Here is a 10,318-nt window from a genome sequence, read left to right as displayed (position 1 = left end):
ATTTGTGTTTATACTCAACTTCTATGATCTTCTGTTTATTAGTGTTTATACTCAACTTCTATGATCTTCCGTTTATTAGTGTTTATACTCAACTTCTATGATCTTCCGTTTATTAGTGTTTATACTCAACTTCTATGATCTTCCGTTTATTAGTGTCTAGACTCAACTTCTATGATCTTCTGTTTATTAGTGTTTATACTCAACTTCTATGATCTTCCGTTTATTAGTGTTTATACTCAACTTCTATGATCTTCCGTTTATTAGTGTTTATACTCAACTTCTATGATCTTCCGTTTATTAGTGTCTAGACTCAACTTCTATGATCTTCCGTTTATTAGTGTCTAGACTCAACTTCTATGATCTTCCGTTTATTAGTGTTTATACTCAACTTCTATGATCTTCCGTTTATTAGTGTTTATACTCAACTTCTATGATCTTCTGTTTATTAGTGTTTATACTCAACTTCTATGATCTTCCGTTTATTAGTGTTTATACTCAACTTCTATGATCTTCCGTTTATTAGTGTCTATACTCAACTTCTATGATCTTCTGTTTATTAGTGTTTATACTCAACTTCTATGATCTTCTGTTTATTAGTGTTTATACTCAACTTCTATGATCTTCTGTTTATTAGTGTCTATACTCAACTTCTATGATCTTCTGTTTATTAGTGTTTATACTCAACTTCTATGATCTTCCGTTTATTAGTGTCTAGACTCAACTTCTATGATCTTCTGTTTATTAGTGTCTATACTCAACTTCTATGATCTTCCGTTTATTAGTGTCTAGACTCAACTTCTATGATCCTCTGTTTATTAGTGTTTATACTCAACTTCTATGATCTTCTGTTTATTAGTGTTTATACTCAACTTCTATGATCTTCCGTTTATTAGTGTTTATACTCAACTTCTATGATCTTCTGTTTATTAGTGTCTATACTCAACTTCTATGATCTTCTGTTTATTAGTGTTTATACTCAACTTCTATAATCTTCTGTTTATTAGTGTCTATACTCAACTTCTATGATCTTCTGTTTATTAGTGTCTATACTCAACTTCTATGATCTTCTGTTTATTAGTGTCTATACTCAACTTCTATGATCTTCCGTTTATTAGTGTTTATACTCAACTTCTATAATCTTCTGTTTATTAGTGTCTATACTCAACTTCTATGATCTTCCGTTTATTAGTGTCTATACTCAACTTCTATGATCTTCCGTTTATTAGTGTTTATACTCAACTTCTATGATCTTCCGTTTATTAGTGTCTAGACTCAACTTCTATGATCTTCTGTTTATTAGTGTTTATACTCAACTTCTATGATCTTCTGTTTATTAGTGTTTATACTCAACTTCTATGATCTTCTGTTTATTAGTGTTTATACTCAACTTCTATGATCTTCCGTTTATTAGTGTTTATACTCAACTTCTATGATCTTCTGTTTATTAGTGTTTATACTCAACTTCTATGATCTTCCGTTTATTAGTGTCTAGACTCAACTTCTATGATCTTCCGTTTATTAGTGTTTATACTCAACTTCTACGATCTTCTGTTTATTAGTGTCTAGACTCAACTTCTATGATCTTCCGTTTATTAGTGTTTAGACTCAACTTCTATGATCTTCCGTTTATTAGTGTCTAGACTCAACTTCTATGATCTTCCGTTTATTAGTGTTTATACTCAACTTCTATGATCTTCTGTTTATTAGTGTTTATACTCAACTTCTATGATCTTCTGTTTATTAGTGTCTAGACTCAACTTCTATGATCTTCCGTTTATTAGTGTTTAGACTCAACTTCTATGATCTTCCGTTTATTAGTGTCTAGACTCAACTTCTATGATCTTCCGTTTATTAGTGTTTATACTCAACTTCTATGATCTTCCGTTTATTAGTGTCTAGACTCAACTTCTATGATCTTCCGTTTATTAGTGTCTAGACTCAACTTCTATGATCTTCCGTTTATTAGTGTTTATACTCAACTTCTATGATCTTCTGTTTATTAGTGTCTAGACTTAGCTGTTATAATGTCATGATTCAGTGTTTAAATGTCGACTAAGTGGCACTCGATATATTATCAACATTTCTGTAATCAAGGTAAGTAAAATCGATTTTTGCCTTAAAACTGTTGTGGCAAATCTAGTATTATTAGCGCGCATTTTAAATCCTGATACTATCAATAATACATCAGTGAAACCATATGGCTGTAAAAACAAGTTTTTTGTTGAATAAGTCAGATAGCATTAAATTTATTTCATCTACTGCTTTGTCAGCCAGATATCTGTCTTAAAGATGTCTGGCTTATCCCTAGCTTAGCAATGAACTATAAGAACAACAGCGAACGAGTAAATCTCAATATTTCATTATGTAATGTGTTGGTTGTTCAGTTCATTAGTGTCTAGAATCAACTTTATGATCTTCTGTGTATAAGTGTTTAGACTCAACTTTTAAAACGGTCCAGTGTTTAAGTGTCAACCAAGTGTCATTTGATTTAGTATCAAAATCTCTGTAATTAAGGTGAGTGAAGTCTATTTTTGCCTTAGCAACTAGACATTAAAAACATCTGACAATTTATCATAATGACATATAGACAGTCATTGGATAGACTTTTTTGGTTGGTTAACAAACTTTTAATCTATTTCCTAATATAATATTTATTTACTATATTAGTAAAATTTAGTAAATATTACTCTATTTTACGTTGTCAGTCAAAAGTATATGAATAAATTCATAACTTTAGTCTGTACATCTCAACGATTCATTTGTGACATGTAAAATACATATTAGCCAAGATAAAATCTGAACTGAAGCTACTAACAATTGACAGTGGAACATCGAGTGCTCAATTTTATGTTACATTGGTCATCACAAGTGTGAAAGATATTTTCACTTTTAGTTCAAGAACATAGACTAAATTCTATAAGTCCATACACATTCATAAACTTACTTGATGCTGTTGTGATAAGATATTCCTCATTTGATGGTGCAAATATTTCAGCAAGCGTGCATTACAATTTAGCCATCAGTTTCAAACATTGTCCAATTATTATAATTTATTTTGCAATCATAAGCTATTTTAAAGCAATTGTGGTAAAATGTCTTTAATTGGATGATGCAAATATTATTCAAAGTGTGTTCCAAGTTGATGTTCCAACCATTAGTTCAGAGACATTGACCACTTATTACAAATTCATTCACATTCACAATGAATCTTGAAACCATTGTGCTAAAATGCGCCAAGTGTGATGTTAAAAATATGACAGATTTGCATAATATTTTTGCCATTTGTTTTGAAACATTGACCAAGTATTACAAGTGCCCCACACACTGCTATAAATCATCTAAAATACTTTGTGACAAGATGTTCCAAATTGGATCATACAAATGTACCACTGCAGGTATGGAGACAATATAACTTTTTGTATAAAATATTGATCAATTATCACAAGTGCACAGACAGTAATAAAAAGTGTTGAAACAAGAGTAATCAAAGTGATGATAAGTTAATCACAAGTTTGTCTGCTACTTTACGCTATAGCCATCATTATTTTATCAAATATTAATCACTTTTTACTAGAAAATTGTGCAAAGATTTTCTCAAATTTGTGATACAGTTTTCATGACATTAGTGTGTGCTATAATAGTCTATAGTTTGGGAACATTCACAAAAATTTGTCTTTTTTTTTGGAAAGCAGTTTGGCACTAAAAACTTGGACTCAGCACAACTAGAAATTCCATTGATTGACAAGTATCCCATTTAGTTATCGTTCTCACATGGCAAGACCACATTGTTTAGTATTTCAGTTAATCTAGAAGCTCCTACTGCTTGTTATATTTCAAAACAAGATTAGAACACAATTTTTGGCTAGTTAGATTATGATTGAAAATCAGTTTAATACTTATGAAGCTTTCTGGCAATTTCAAACAGGCTGAAATCTGGTGTCACTTGACTTTTTTGCCAGCTTCCAAATTTCCTACTAGATCTTTACATTTTAGGTAGTTGGTTTCAGTTAATTTCTTGATGGAAAAAAGACGAATTTATTGAAAAACTCAAATATTTCAAACGCTTCATGATTAGGACTTATATACTTCCATTAAATAGCTTGAAGTTTTTTAGAAAAAGTTGGTCGTAATTGAATTACTTATAAATTTTGAAATACCGAAGAAGTATGTAACAACAAAGTATTTGCACAAAAAATAATTTTTATTTAACATATACAAGATTTAATTTTGTAGCTTTTAAACTTTATATCATTAGAAAAGTGTTTGTGTGCAAATTAATCAAGAAAAAAACTCAAATGACTGTAAAAATGTTTAAATGAAAAGTAATTAGCAAGGATTGGCTAGGTGGGGTATGATTGGTTACAATTGTTACAACGAATAGTGAATTGATACTGATACAATTAACACGAACTGAAAAATAAATAATGAATTTTGTAAAGCCTCTAATCGAACGCCTTGGTTTTCCATTTTTCAACCCTTCCTTCATAGTGGTGGTCAAATAGAGGTGGCATTTAAATAGAGGCCGGCGTTTTATTTTTCAAATGACTTGTCAGAATTTTGGAAAGATAACTTTAGTAGTCCTTTTACGGGTTAAGCAAATGTCGCTTATATTTTGCACTCTCTTTCCCATCGAACGATTTAAACCCTTTCGAATGCCATAAACCAGCTAAATTACATCTAACTTGTTAAAGATCTTGTAATAAATATGCATTGAGAAGCCGAGAAATATATCTACCAGTTGATATTTATTGCTTGAAATTAATCCGCAACCGCAATAATATTATAGCCTGTGCCATTCTTTGCAATTTGTTGGACCTTTCACTTGTAAATTTGAAAGCATTTTTTTTATTTGATATCTATACTTAACAATGTTGTATAAAAGCTCATTGCACTCATTAATATGCTTGCTACAGTTTGCAGCCAAAACTAGTTTTTTATGTGCAATAGCAGTGGAGTTACGAGCGTCAATCCGTTGCAAGGTCAGATTACCGTGACGATACTATCAAATCATATGCTTTATGTGTACATCTAAAAGTTTAAAAGTTATATAACAATAATCTATCAAATGCTACAAATATATATGCATGAAAAAATGACATAAACAAACCTTACTTGGAATACGAGCAGAAAAAAATTAACATTTTTGAAACAAAAATATTTGCATTGTTTACTCTGCCAGTTGCACTCTGATTGTTGCTTCTGATGAAACGAACATCTTCTGGTTGTTCAATACTTTTCACAATGTTTTCTGATCTCAACTCTTCAGCACTGCTGAACTAGTCAAAATTAGCAGAGCAAAAATTTCACATATTGTGTTTTGCACAAATGCAAGACGTAAAAGCATTGCTCGCTAAGCCCAACTTTTTGCTTAAAACTAGCCGATCCTATACCATCGTAAATGTTAACTGTTTTTTTGTACTTCAAAGTGTCAAAACCGTGTTAAACAAAGAACTACTATTAGTCTCCTACAGCTATTAATTGTTTCTATTATGTTGCTTTTAAAGCTTGAACCAAAGAAATAAAACGCTTTGGAGTTACAACGAGATAATTAATTGTTATTGGTGTAAATGATTCATTATTAATACCATTTTGTGAACACTTTTCTACTGATTCCTTTGTTTTATGGATTTTTTAAGATCAAAGAATTTCAAAGTGGCAGTCAAATGGTGGTGGCATTCAATTAAAAGGAGGCGCTCTGTGCGATGTTGTATGACTGACTTTTGATGGCTGTTCAAGATGACTCTCTTTCTTTTGTGTTCCTCTATGAAAGCTAGAAGGTGCTTAGGAACAATGCAAAAGTTGTGCATGCTTCCACGCAATAACCTTTTTTTGGAGCAAATATTTTATACCAACACGGGAAAGAGCAAGTCCAACTGTCTGATGATATTCTACTTCTTCAATTAGCCTTTACTCTTGTCTGTTTATGTTGAAAAATGTTTTTGGCCTAATCTAGCTTACCTCTTAAAGAAATCTTTCAACTTATCTGCCTATCTTAAACGTTTTTGATTGCCATTCTGTCGAGTTTATTAATAGTGTAATGGGAGGGGTGCAGCACTAGTTGTACACAAATACTTTCATACCGCATCTTGTATTTTATCCAGTTCCATTTTAAACTTTTAGCTAGCTGCATTTGAATATTTTACTGGCTATCCTAGTTTATTCTATTCAATGATGCCAGTCTATGTTTGTGTTTATTCACTCTGGGCACACCTATTGTATAACTGGGCTTTAGCACATGAACAAGGTATTTCTTTGCCTATTTGATTGCTTATAAAGAGACTTTTTTATATGTTAAGCATTGGTTTATTTATAAGGAGAGCTCTAGCAAAGACCTCCATTCCCTATATCATGGTTAGCATAAATAGTAGGAACATTTTATTGCTAGGCATTCAGCATTCGATGCTTAAATCCTACCGTATGATCAACTAAGCTTCTTGGAACAGTTAGAATTAACCGAGTCTTTTTGTACAAATTGTGACAAGTTGGCTTTTAGGCTAACTTGTACTACTTTTATTTTGAATACAAGTTTACGTGGATTTCCCTTAAATGTTAGTGTGTCAAAGGATCTTAAAATTAAAGACAAACATTGCATTTACACTAGCTTTTGTGATCTTGAGTCTGCCTGGTTGGCATGATAACTATTATACTGCTCCGACCCTGGCAGTTGAAACTAAAGCTCCAGTTGACTACATAGGTGTCAGTTTGTCAGGCTTGGTACTAGATGGTAAAAAGTAAAGTTCAAAAAGTTGTCTTTAAATTATTAAGCCAGCTCCTTCTCTAGCCCTGTACACTACACTGGTGGCAGCAGTGGAATAACTCCTTTCGACCCTTGTTACAATCAAGCAGCTGACACTCAATTTGGCTCAAAAAAGAACTAGGGTATCTAGTCGTGAACAAATTGACAGAGTTGATGGAGATACTACTGAACAGGAAGGAGCTTTCTCATATGGTGCCTAAGGACACTTTTAAGGCACCAAAATTCAGTGGTACAACTAATGTTGAATGTTTCATATGAAAATTTGGAGAAGTAGTGGAAGCAAACAGATGGACTGACTGACAATGCATAAACCATTGAATTTTAGTGAGAGGCTAATAGACTCTGCCTAAATCTGTAAGAAATGAGACACCATCCGGGCTGTGTATGCTGCTTTCTGTTTCTGTGATAAATTTGAGATGTCACATAGGAGCTGAGGCTAAGTTGGCTAGCCTGTAGAAAAGGTACTTAACGTTTTTGCATGAACTTGCAGCGTTAGTAGAAAAATTTGTACAACCTGCTTATTCTAACACAGACAAAAAAAATGATACTGGAGAAATTCATCAATACTCTTGAAAATCTATACCTGCAGAGGCATCTGATGAGAGTGCAGTTATAAAAATTGGAGACAGATATTAGTGCTGGCAATGACTTTTTACAATTCAGAACTGAAAATTCAAGACCAAGAGTAAAAAATGTGTACCCAGAAGAGTGAGCAAGATGAGCCTGCTAGTGTAACTTTAGTTCAAAACGCTAATTCACCAATGAAACTGTTTAAAATTATGCATTTCTTGATACAGGAAGGAGCACAGTTAAAAAAGAAAGTGAATGCCCTAGTTAAGCCAGCTATAGCACAGGCACAATTTCCTACACGTTCTCCTCAGAAAGTGCCCAACTTATCTGTTGTGAGTGTGAGAATGTCAAACAGTTGAAACAAGAAAATAGCAGACAAAAACAAAGACAAAGAAACAATGCCAACTACCAGCAATTTTAAAAATGAACTTCTAGTAGAGGTACACACCTATCAGGGAAATGACAGTGACCTGCATTAACAAGCGCCCCACTAGACACACTTTAAGACGTCTCTTGTAGAGATCAGGAGTACATTCTAGGGCATAAATAATCTAAAAATTACAAGGAGTACATTCTAGGCCACGGAAAATCTAAAAATTACAAGAGAGCAGGAAATACAGGCACCCAAAGAAGGTGTTACTGAGGAAAGCTGGTACAGATGATACCTCTAGACTTCTTAACTAGCTGGTACCTAAAAAAGATCCCAGAAGAAGGTAGAAACCCAAAATTTGGACATGTTCCTGTATCAGGCCTTGTCCTATGCAAAAATTGAGCTATTGAGTCAGCTTCCGCTACAAGGTAAATCAAGGAGCCCCCTTTCCAGGTTCAAAAAAGCTAAGCAAGCCATGTCACACACACAAGACCTGGGCCAATATGGCCAGTAGTGATAGAATTAAGAACCTTTTGAAACCCCACAAAACCAGTTTCTTTTTGCTGGGGAAGAAGGTAGAAAGGACGGACGTGCACCTTTTTGTTTGGCTGTAACACCAACCTATTGTCAAAAAAGTGTTTGACAATTTTCCAGACCACGTGATTGCTAAGATGAAATATAGTCTGAGATCTGGGGTCCCGGTAAATACAAATAGGACCCTGTTCTATAGTAACATCCAACTTTAGGATCAAAGCAAGGATGTGCCAAATGATGAGGACTTTGTCATAGTTCGAATACATGTAGGTGAGAATACTGGTTTGCTATTTTCAAAATTTTATATCTATAAACTGAGATCTAGAATAATTATATTCACTTATTAAAAGTTCCCTAATCTAACTAAAAATACTTGTTAATTCGTGAGTTTACATAGTTTTCAATAAACTTTAGGAATAGAACAGATTAATATACACTGCAAAAATCACAAAGCAGAAAAGTTCTGCTAGATTTCATTTTCTGAAAAGTGCCTCAGAGAATATCAGCAGGCTGGACTGCTGATATTCTGGACAGATCAGTTCAAAACTGAACTGGTCTGTTATCTTAGTCAAAAAAAATGATCAAAAAAAATGATATAGAAAACGATTATAAAAAAAATTAAAGCCCCGAGGATTGAACTTGGTTTATTCACAGAACTGTATAAAAAATAAAATGTCATGACCTCATTAAAGATGCCTAGCTATAATTGCTTCACTGTAGAACACTCAGCTTTCATGAAACATCATCACAAATATTGTCGTCAAATCATTGATAAGAGCGGGGCGCTTATTTCTCACAGTTTCTCTTTTTCTTAATTGTCACTCAGTTGGTATAAAAGCAGCTTACCAGTCTCCCAACAAGGCACAACTAAGGTGTTACCAGTCGCACTCAAGCTATGGATAGGGTTTCCAAAGACACTTATGACAAGCCAGTTAGCAAGAGTATCATCTCTCATATCTGACACTTTCTCACCTGTAATTAAAGTATAAAAACTTTTAATTTTCATTTGTTTACAATCATCACATTTAGGCTTATTATATACTTGTATGGCTAGTTTAGATATATATAGTAGACATATTAGGTACACATCATATCAGATACGTATATAATATCTGACAATTTTTTTATTTAAAATTACTTCTTACTGGAATCTAAATATGACTAATATATGCAATGGCGTAGAAGCGTGAGCCTGAATAGACTACATGTCTAGCATTGGGCCTCATAAATCAAGTGATCATAACTACCAACTATTCAAACATTTACGGTTTTTACAAGCTATTGCATTTCTATAAATGCAATGCAGCAGTTAAAGGTTTACTTGCAACAAAATTCACATTACAGTTATTTGGTGTCAAAAGATTCACCATGTCTTACTCTGCTGTGTTGTAGGTGCAAGATATGTAGAAATGTAATTACAAGCTATTACAAGCTTAGAAGCGAACAGTTAATCGCAGCAATCACGAAAACGCTGTAGATTGGAATTCATTTCCAAAACGGCTCAAATGGGACATAGTTGAACAAGATGGCTTCTGTTTACACTTTCATGGAACCTCATTCATCAAAATGTTTTCACAATTATACTTTACGCATTCAATAAAACCATGTCTATTGTCCTTATGCATCTATTTCATCATAACTGTAAAGCTGTAATTTGAGCACTGATATCTCAAAGCCTACCGTAACAATTTGTTTAATTTTTTACCTTAGCTCAGAAAAGTGCATATCATCCTCTGATAAACATAAAGAGTCTGTTGGTACAAAAATGCTGCAAAAAACTGTTCGCACGATTTGGCAGAAAGTATGGGTCACGTGATCAGATTACGACTAGATGATTAGACCAGGCTGAAATGATACTGTGAAGTAGCGAGCATTTATATTTGATACAGCCATTCCGGTAGAACCTGAAGTGTTTTTCATAAACTAGTGCTATGATACATTTTATATTGAGCCTTTTATTGGCCTTTAATCTCACCTGATAACATCATGTCAAAACAATAACCAAAATGTTGGAGTACGTCGCCCAAATAAAGAAATTTCAGACTACGACGTTTTCGTGATGGCTGCGATTTACTGTGCGTTTTTGA

This window comes from Watersipora subatra, chromosome 8 (assembly GCF_963576615.1).
Source record: "Watersipora subatra chromosome 8, tzWatSuba1.1, whole genome shotgun sequence".
Lineage (NCBI taxonomy): Eukaryota > Metazoa > Bryozoa > Gymnolaemata > Cheilostomatida > Watersiporidae > Watersipora > Watersipora subatra.
Note: the sequence above shows the minus strand (reverse complement) of the source record.